The sequence below is a fragment of the Narcine bancroftii genome, chromosome 10 (genome assembly GCF_036971445.1).
Source record: "Narcine bancroftii isolate sNarBan1 chromosome 10, sNarBan1.hap1, whole genome shotgun sequence".
Lineage (NCBI taxonomy): Eukaryota > Metazoa > Chordata > Chondrichthyes > Torpediniformes > Narcinidae > Narcine > Narcine bancroftii.
Genome location: NC_091478.1, coordinates 102,618,298 through 102,628,847, shown reverse-complemented (window position 1 = coordinate 102,628,847; position 10,550 = coordinate 102,618,298).

Below are 10,550 nucleotides of genomic sequence, written 5' to 3'. Positions count from 1 at the left end.
ATCCTTGCCTTGTACACCAGCACCTCAGCCACACATTCATTTTCCTTATCCTTACATTCTTTTCATCACTTGTATTTGGAACAGGTAGTAATCCCAAGATCACCACCCTAGCGTTCCTGTCTTTCAGCTTTTGTCCCAGCTCACTGTAATCCCTTTTCATTACCTCCTCCCTTTTCTTGTCAATGTCGTTTGTACCCACATGTACCAAGACATCAGGCTGCTCTCCCTCTCCTCTCAGAATATTTTGGACCTGATTTGTGATATCTCGTACCCTTGCACCAGGGAGGCAGCATGTGGATATACCTATCTGGCTCAAAGAACCTCCTGTCTGTACCCCTGACAATGGAGTCCCCAATAACTACTGCATTTCTTCTTTTCTTTTTCTTTTGCACCACTCTGCCAGGCCATTGACCTGGTGCCCGTGGCCATCTTCTGTCCGGTCATCTCCCTCAACAGAATCCAACACAACATAACTGTCACTGAGTGGGATAGTCACTGCATTTCTCTCGCTTTTTTCTTTCCTCCCCTGACGGTTTCCCACTTACCTGACACGGGTTCTGGAGTATTTATTGCCCTGAAAGTTAAGTTGATTAACTCCTCACTCTCCCTTACAAGCCGCAGGTCGTCAATCTGCAACTCCATATCCCTAATTTGGTCCCTAAGTAACTGCATCTCAGTATACCTGGTGCAGATGTGGCTATTTGGGAGGATGGAGGTCACCCATTGTTCCCACATCTGACACCCAGTACAGAGCACTAACCCTATTGGCATGACTTTGAATACGAAAGCAAATAACTCAGCTTACCTTTTCTCCTTGCCTGCTTTCACTGAGCCGCTCCTCGCTGGCCGCTCCCTCCCCTTTCACTCCTTTTATTGGCCCCTTGACCAATTAACCCCGTCACTTTCACCAAGCTCCTCCTCCTCTGACTCACAGCCCGACTCTCTCCAAGCTCCTCCTCCGACTCCCAGCCGAGCCAAGTAGGCCCCCAACTTTAATAGCTTACCTTCTCATCACTTTCACCAAGCTTCTCCTCCGACTCACAGCCCGACTCTCTCCAAGCTCCTCCTCCAATTCCCAGCTGAGCCAAGTTGCCCCAAGCCCCGGTAAGCCCCCGACTTTAATAGCTTACCTTCTCGTCACTTTCACCAAGCTTATGCAGGTATATTAAGAGCAAAAGGATAGTAAGGGACAATATTGGTCCCCTTGAAAATCAGACTGGAGGGATATGTATAGAGTCAAAAGAAATGAGGGAGATCTTAAACAAGCAGTGTGGTCATGGAATCTGTACAGATTGAAGAGGAGGAAATGCTTGCTGTCTCAAAGCAATTAATTTCCAGGGCCTGACAAGATATTCCCTCAAACCTAGTGTAGAAATTGCAGGGTCTCTGGCAGAAATATTTAAAATGTCCTTAGCCATGGGTGTGGTGCCAGAGGATTGGAGGGTTGCTCACATTGACCCTTTTTTGAAAAAAGCTCCAAAATTAACCCTGGAAATTATAGGTCAGTTGCCTGACATCAATAGTAGGTAAATTATCAGAAGGTGATCCAAAATATTGGATATACCATTATTTCCATAGCCAGGAACTGATTGGGGTTAGTCAAAATGGTTTGGTAGGTCATGTTGATCTTACAGAGTTTTTCAAGGAGGTTACCAGAAAAGTTGACAAAGGAAAGACTGTGGATATTGCCTACATGCCTACATTGACCCAAGTAAGGCCTTTGAGAAGGTCCCACATAGGAGGTTAAGTAAAGTTCTATGGTTCCATTGTGTAAGAATATGTTTTATGAATATGCTTAATAAAGGATTAATAGATTTGGTAAGGAGACAGTAGCTTCTTGTGCAAAGGTTGGAATATAATTACCTTCTTAACATCTGTGCTAATTTCACAAATATATCAACAAACTTTGATTCAAGACATTCTGACTTTCCCAGAACATTTGTAGACATTTCAAGGTAACATGTAATGGTAAATACAAAATACAAGTGTGTGAAACTTGTAAGGGACTCATGCAGACCCCTGTCCAAATTGTGTATAAATGAATCTAGAACACTCCGATATTTTGAGTGTTTGGGCTAGGTATAGAGAACAAATCACTGAACTCTTTCTTGAATCCCCTCACTCCCCCTAGCATTACAAAGAGTTAAATAAAGAAGCTGTTGTATGCTTAATTGGTTTGTTGTATTTCTGCTGTTTGTTTTCTTACAGTGTGGGGTGACTTGAACATTGGTGTTGTCAGCAGGATCTTACTGGGACAGAAGTCACTTCGGACCAAGAAGTTATCAGCGCTCGGACACTGGAGAGAGGATGAAAAGATGCCTTCAGATCCATTGAATCTGCCTCCAATTCCAGTTTCTGGGAGCACTGTGGTCCCTTGTCTGAGGTCGATTTGGTTCCCTGCTGAGATCCAGAAAAGAACCAGGATAGACAAGGATGCAAAGCTTACAGGTCTGTAGAATATATGGTGCAAGGTTTAAGTTTACGTACGATTGCTGTGGTTATATAGTTCTATGAATAATCTGATTATGTGGATAAGCGGACACAGGATTGCCCGAGGTTAAATTTTAATTCAACAGGATGGCCAGAGAGGCCCAGATAAAAGATTAATTTGTAAGTCAGGCAGGAGATTATGGATAAGATTGATGGGGCACCCCAGAACAATAAATTTGTTATTTGTATCCGAAATATGGTGAAGAATTTTGACAGCTGTCGGCAGCATTAACAAATAGACTGGGTATTGAAGCATGGCCATTCAGTAGAAACATATTCAGTAGAGGATATAGAAAAAGCTGAACAACTACTATGGGGAAAAAATGTATAAAAGAAATGGAGAAAGTGTATACAAGAATAGAAGGATCAGGGACAGAAAGAATGGCAAAAATCCTAAGAATAAAGCTGGGGGTGGGGGGAAATCTAAGTCATAGAAGGATAACGTTATGTACAAAGGAGGGTGCATCCAAAGACTAGGAGGTCCTGCAGGCTGAATGTGAGTGGGGTGACAATCAGGAGAAAAATTGGAGAAATAATGAGAGCAGAGCTAGGTGCTAGATGGTTGACAAACAAAAGGTAATAAAAGAAGACCCTGGGGACTCGGTCAGGCACAATGACCCTATCCTTGCAGAAAGATGAGGATGAGGAATTCAAAGATTCCTTGTGCGCAAGACCACCCCCATAAGTACGCCAGCAGCCATAGCCACCAGTCCCATCTCTCATTAGTCACGATGAAGGAGGAGGAGCAGCTGAACGAGATTCCAGGCTCAGTTTTGATGGAGAATTGTTGCTCATTTTGGGGGAAAAAACTTGGAGAAGTTGGCCTCCCACCTTCTAGTGTCCTCGAGCAGTTTTGTTTGCAAAACGATTCTGTGCAGGGTGTGAGGAAGAAGGGGTTAAAAAAAAACTCAAGCTGAATGTTTCCTCAGCAACAATTTGAAACCTGCCATCTCGAGTCCTTCATTTGCAATGGAATTAACCTCCTTTTTGTTTTACGCAGAATATGCAATGTGTCTGAAACAAGGATAAGATCTGCTTCACTAGCGCTTTGTCGAATTAATTTGGCAAGCACATTTCACAGGTCGACTATCAATTCAATGAAAATGCCAATTCATGCAGCGGCTTCACAGGTATTGTACGTTAAAGTGACAGTAAAGAAACGCTGTTAACAGCCAATAGAAATAAAAATCCAATGTGCTTTATCAACTATATCAGATCAACTCAAAATATCCATGGGGTTCAAGCCCTCGATTTTTTTCCCCTGTTCTATTAAATTTCGATTTATCAGGGAAGTGCGAAATGGAGTGGGGGGGGGGGGGTAATGTGAACATTGCAAGATCCCATGCTGTTGGATGAATAACTCAGACAGCACCAGCCCTCGTCAGTTGATCAGATAAATATCATCCTCACAGCACAAGCTGATAGTTTAAAGCGACCTATTGCCTGGAATGCAAGCCCCTCCCCAAAGAAACTGCACAGAAATTTTGGGAGCGTGTTATTGTAGCATTCCAGACTTGTGCTGGAGATCAGATATATAACAATGGTCAACCCTCGGCTTAATTTAATGCAATTCTTATGCAATGCTTATCAGAAAAAAAAATTGCCTCAGTGGTTGACTAATTTAAACTGGTCAAAGAATAACCTAGAAGAGCGGTGATGGCCTTCTGGCTAAGTCATAAAAAGGGAGCTGAGGCAGCACTGAAACCCAGAGCGAAATATGAATTTCTCTTAAGAACTGATGAAATACGATGATTAAAGAGATGATTGGCTATATCCCGGTGAACCAACACCAGTTGTTATTCAGTATTCTTACCCACCTCAGGGGCAAAACAGATTCTGGAAACCCTAACCAGACTCCCAGAGTAGACCTGGTATTGACACCAAACCACCACCCACTCGTGGACCACCACCTCACTGACATTTTAAGTGTTATGGAGAAGGTCATTGGTGCTGGGAGTGCCCCTGCTCTGGAGAGGTTGATTGCCGTCGGGCGTCTTTTACTAATAATCCTTTCTGCAATGATCCAAGTTGGGGCCAGAGGTTCTCACTGCCTTTCCCCCTAGTTACACAAAGAAGGAGTGAGGAACCTATCGTTACAATGAAGGCGCAGGGTGCCTCTCTTTAATTTTTGATTGATACAGGAGCAACTTCACAGGAATTCTTGCAGGGAGCATATTGATCGTTGCCTCAAGAACTCCATGGCACCTACCACACCATCATCCACAAAGTACTGGAGAACTATGAGAGGTAGTATGGTCATCACCACCTTATGAGGTTGGATAAACCAACTCAACTACCTTCCATACAACCATACATCAGTCAGTACAAGTTTACATCCAGCATTCACTAGCAGCTCTCCTGATGCCTAATCAAACAGGTCACATGACCCGAGCACTTTTGAGCCACTATGAACTTTTAACAAATCCGTATCTGATTTTCCATGACTGCATTACTGTCCGTCCCCCTCCAGATGAATTTGAAGAACTAGGTTATGATTGGTTGCAGCATTATTATCTTTTGACTTCTGGCAAGACAAAATTTTAAAGAGATTCCCACTGATGAAGCCATGACATAGTTTGTTGATGGGTCAACCTTTGCAGATGATACAGGTCACTGTTCGGATTACTCCATTGTTCAAAATACAGATGAAGTTACAAAGGTGGCTGCCTTCCACCATCCAGTCTGACCCACCAATCTGAATTGTTTACATAATAGGGAAGGGAATGTCCTTTAATATTATGCCCATACCAGAACCCTGTATCCCTTTGGAATGCTTAAGCAGATGCCACTGCAAAAGCTGCTGCTACAAATACTCCCTTCACTATTTATTCAGAAAGCAATAAACAGCCTTGCCTGATCTGGGGAGATGCAGAATAACTTCAGGGGAACCCCCCCCCCACCCCCCCCCGGCTAATTTGATTAAGCTCTGGAAACCGCAGGGGTGTGCCAGAGATCCAGAAACTGAATTATGAACCACCCCTTGCTGGACAATTTATGTATCTAATGGATTTTTTTGTAATCTGTTCCGCTTAATTATATACATGCAATAGCACATTTGGGTAAGGAGTGGCACATCACTAATTTGAGAAAAGAGGCACAAAGAAAGGCACAGAAATGTATTTTCTATTCCTAAAATAATCCTGGTAAAGCAATTAAATGCCTACCATTTGAATGTATATAGATGCATTTTTTTAAAAATTGCTCAGAGTATTGTTTTGTTATTATTGATGTACCTCAAATATTGATTAGGGTCATGTCTTGGAAAAAAGCTGAGGTAAATTTATGTTCTTATTTATCTCCACTTTATCACAATACGTTCAATTTGACATTTAACAGGGAGAAACAAATGTCGGATGTGACAGTGTTTCAGAAGAGTGAGGGATTTACAGTGGGATGAGAGAGGGCCTGGCCAAAGAAGATTGGAAGGAAGCACTAGAAGAAGATGCAAAGAGAATACAAAAGGCTTCTTCAAGTATATGAAGGATAAAAGGTGAGGGTAGATATAGTATCAGTAGAAAATGACGCTGGAAAAATAATAGGGAGATTCTTTTGTTCGATTCATTCATATCTCAAAGCTAACATCATGACAGATCATAGTACAATTTCACTTTTCTTTATTTTCTCTTTTCATTAATAGCAGGGAAAATAAACCATATTCTGATACTCATATTTGTTATCATGAAATGATAAAAGGAGGGAATCTGAAGGTATAAGTTTTACCAATATGCTTAATAAAAGGTTAATGGATAATATAAGGATACAATAGCTGCTTGTGCAAATGTGGGAATATAAGCATCTTCTTAACATTTGTACAATAGCTAATTTCACAAGTATGTCAACAAACCTTGGATTCAAGAAACATTTGTGGACATTACAAGGTAACATGTAATGGTAAACACAAAATGCAGGTGCGAGAAACTCGTGTGAAACTTGTAAGGGTCTCGTGCAGACCCCTGTCCAAATTGTGTATAAATAAAAAATGTAAACTCTGATACTTTGAGTGGGGTTCAGTGTGGAGAACGAGGCACTGAATTCTTGCTTGAATCCCCTAACTCCCGCTAGCATTACAAAGGGTTAAATAAAGAAGCTGTTGTGTGCTCAATTGGTTCTATTGTGTGTTCTGCTGTTTGTTTTCTTACAGCATGGGCTGACTTTAATACTATGGTTCTAAGCAGTATCACAGTGCAAACATTTATATAAACCACCTTACAGTGTCTTCGGTTCACTGATCATTCAGGAATCTGTTGGCAGCGGGGAAGAAGCTTTCCTTGTGCATCTAAGAGCTCATCTTGAGGCTTCTGTACCTTTTTCCTGATGGAGGCAGAGTGGAGAGGGCATGGCCAGGATGATGGGGGTCCTTGAGGATTGAGGCTTCTCTCCTAAGACCTAAGACATTGCTTCTTGTGGATGTCCTCAATGGAGTGAAGTCTGATGTCCGTGATGTCATAAGCCAGGTTAACAACCTTCTGGAGCTTTTTCTTGTTCTGAATGTTGACACCTCTGTATCAGACAGCAATGCACTAGCCAGAATGGCCTCCATGGTAAACCTGTAGAAGTTTGGTGACATACCGAACTTCCTCAAGCACATCACGAAGTAAGCTATTAGCACGCCTTCTGTGTTTTCAACAATTTTCTTGAAAATAAGTGGTTTTTTTTCGTTCTTTCTGCCTTAAGAGTATATTTCTTTGATGTGGCAGTGGTCTTACATAGTTTATTAATTACAAAGAAGCATTCAATGACTGTCTCCGAGAAGCAGTGGCAAGTTCTTCACCATCAACATGGAGGCCAAAAAAACTCAGCCACACAAATACTGAGGTTGCAAGAGCAAGTTAGAAGCTGGATATTCCGCAGCACTTCCACTGCAGTAGTGTGGATCTCCCAGTGGCCACCCATTTCAATACCCTGGTTCATTCCCTTGCTGACATGTCTTCCCATGGTCTCATGCACTGCCAGAATGAGACCATCCACAAATTTGAGGAAACCTTATCTTCCATCTGGTCACCCTTTAAACAGATGGCATTAATGTCAACGTCTCCCATTTCCCTTAAATCCAACATCATCATCTTCCTCCCTGTTTTCTTTCCTCTAGTTCTTTTTCTCTCCCTCTCTCCTTTCGCAGAGCCAAGTTCAATTCTCACATTTCCTCATCCTATCTAATTGTTGGTCTGGATTCCTCCCTCTTCATTCTTCCCCCTTAATCTCTAGTCTTTAATTAAGAAGTCTGTCTACTTTTTCCTTATACCTTGAAGAAAGGCTCAAAGCAGTGTTAATATATCTTTATCTCCTATGGAAGCTGTGAGACCAGCTGAATTCCTCCAGCAATTCTGTATTTTTTACTAAATCTCAGCTTCTGCAGGCTTCCATGTTTCACTCTGGAGCAATTGACTCATCTCATCTCATAATACCCCAAAGCTTTTGAACTACCCAAGAAATATATCTAGTGTATGATGGAATACTCTACAGTGCAGTAACAATGCTCAGGGAGATCTAGATTATGCAAGACAAAGCAGGTGGTTTTATTGGCAATCTTGCTATTCATTCCCTCCAGCATTTTGCATGATTTACTATCTGCACATTCTACTGTAGTTGTTTGGCTTCACTCCTCTGACACCTCCAGATCTGCATCTTCTATCTCTAACAAGAACAAGGACCGTAGGTGAATGGGAACTCCACGTATCCCTGCAAATGACCTACCATTCTGATTCTTTCATTGTCCCTGCATCCTGGGACTCCCTACCCAATATCATTGTGGGTGTACTGACACCAGAGGTATTACGTCCATAAGACACAGGAGCAGTAAATAGGCCAATTGAGTCTGCCCCACCATTTAATCATGAGCAGATCTATTTCCCCCCTCAGGTCCACTCCCCAGCCTTCTCCCCATAACCTTTGATGCCCTGGCCAATCAAGAACCAGTCAATCTCTGATTTAAATATACCCAATAACTTGGCTTCCACAACTGCTAAGGGTAGCAAATTGCACAGATTTACCAGCCTCTGGTTAAAGAAATTCCTCTGCATCTCTGTTCTAAGTAGATGGCTTCCAATCCTGAAATTGTGTCCTCTTGTCCTAGACTCTCCCACCATGGGAAACAACCTTTATAAATCAATTCTGTCCATGTCTTTCAACATTCAATATGTTTCAAGGAGGACCCCCCCCCTTCTCCTAAATTCCAATGAGGACAGGCCAAGAGCTGTCAAACACTCATCCTATGGTAACTCGTGCATTCCTGATCCTCGTGAACCTCCTTGAACCCTCTCCTACGTCAGTACATCCTTTCTTAAATGAGGAACCCAAAAATGCTTTCTAAAGCCTCAACATCACATCCCTGTTCTTATATTCTATTCCTCTTGAAGCAGTTCATGTGGAAGGTTTACCACTGCCATCTCAAGAGCAATAAATATTGCAGGTGATATTTGAAAAGTGAATAAATACAAATGGAAACAAATTAAATAAACTGAACATGACACTGAAATGGCAGAATGTTGTCCCAGCAGTAATACAAGATGATGCTCATTAGATTATTTCTCATGAGAGAGACTGTTCCAATATTATTAGATAGGGAGGCACAGGCACTAGTTCAGTCCATCCACAATCTCTTAATTAAATTGCACATTTTTTTGTTAAACTAAAGTGGTCCATTTGGTTTCAAATATGAGGAAATGTGAAGATCGCAAAAAAAAAGCAGTTTAACTTCAGCAAAATCAACATCTGTTCGTTATACTTTTGTATATGACAAGAAACTTACATTGAAGGTACCAACCTGCAGGTCTACAACAGAAACAATCTCAGTGAGGACCAGTATCAAACAAAACCTGATCTTTCTTCATGGGGGGGAAGAGATCTAAATAATGGAAAACTGCTCTGCCTCTGGCAACTACACTCCTCAGTCACCTGAACTTTGAGCTGGCAGTGTGTGGCTGACTCTTGCATTGGTTCGTGCTCAGCGGGGGTGCAGTGCTAAGTTTCTTAGATGCAGGAGCTCACCAAAAATGGCGACAAGGTGCAGGAAGTGCCTGGAGTGGCCCCAAGGTGCCAGAGTGGTACTCTGCAGGACTGGACCCCTGATGCTCAGAGGCTGAATAATAAGCAATCATCAATTATTTACTGAGCATTCAAGAGGATCTCTCTTCTCTCAATGTCCACAAGACCAATGTTTTCTACCAACTGGCCCCCAGTGCATCATACTGCCTTCACAGTTCACAGCAAGATCTTGGTAAATGCACACCACTTCCTATAGCTCACAAGCAACTTATTGGTGAAGCAGACATCACCGATGGACAGTTATAGGGAACAGGAGGTAAGTGGAACTGAGTCCACATTCAAATCAGCCATGAACACATTGAATGGTGGGGCAGCTTCATTTGGCCAGATGGCCTACTCCTGCTCCTAGTTATTTTGTTCTTATGTTCTTATGAGGAAAATCATCACTGCCCCCCATGCACCAGCACTGCCCCCCATGCACCAGCACTGCCCCCCATGCACCAGCACTGCCCCCCATGCACCAGCACTGCCCCCCATGCACCAGCACTGCCCCCCATGCACCAGCACTGCCCCCCATGCACCAGCACTGCCCCCCATGCACCGGCACTGCCTTGAATCTTTTGAGTGGAAAGGGAGTTGAAGTTCAAGATGTCAGTCTTTGCATAGACTCAGTGTGCTGTATTACTTGTAGATGAATCCATGATATGCATTTTATTTTTTTTACAACATTTAGGCAATTGGAAGTTTAATCCTGGTTTTGGCAGGTGCAGCACAAAGGACATTTTGGTCATTGATAACCTTTTATCTAACTGCAAATTCAAATTGTAGGAAATAGAATTTGTTCACACTCATTGCTTAAAAACAACAGAAGAAGCAGAAAATTGCAAAAGAAAAGCTGAATCATAACAGTGGTCATTAATAAACATTAATTTCTCTAAGTAGGAAGGCCTAATTTAAATTAATTCAGAACAATTAATATCAAAATTTGAAGCTATTCTAGCAAAACTACAATGGAACTAATTGGACCACAATATCAATCCAGAAGGCCATGTTTCATTAAGATAAGGTTGTGTTCA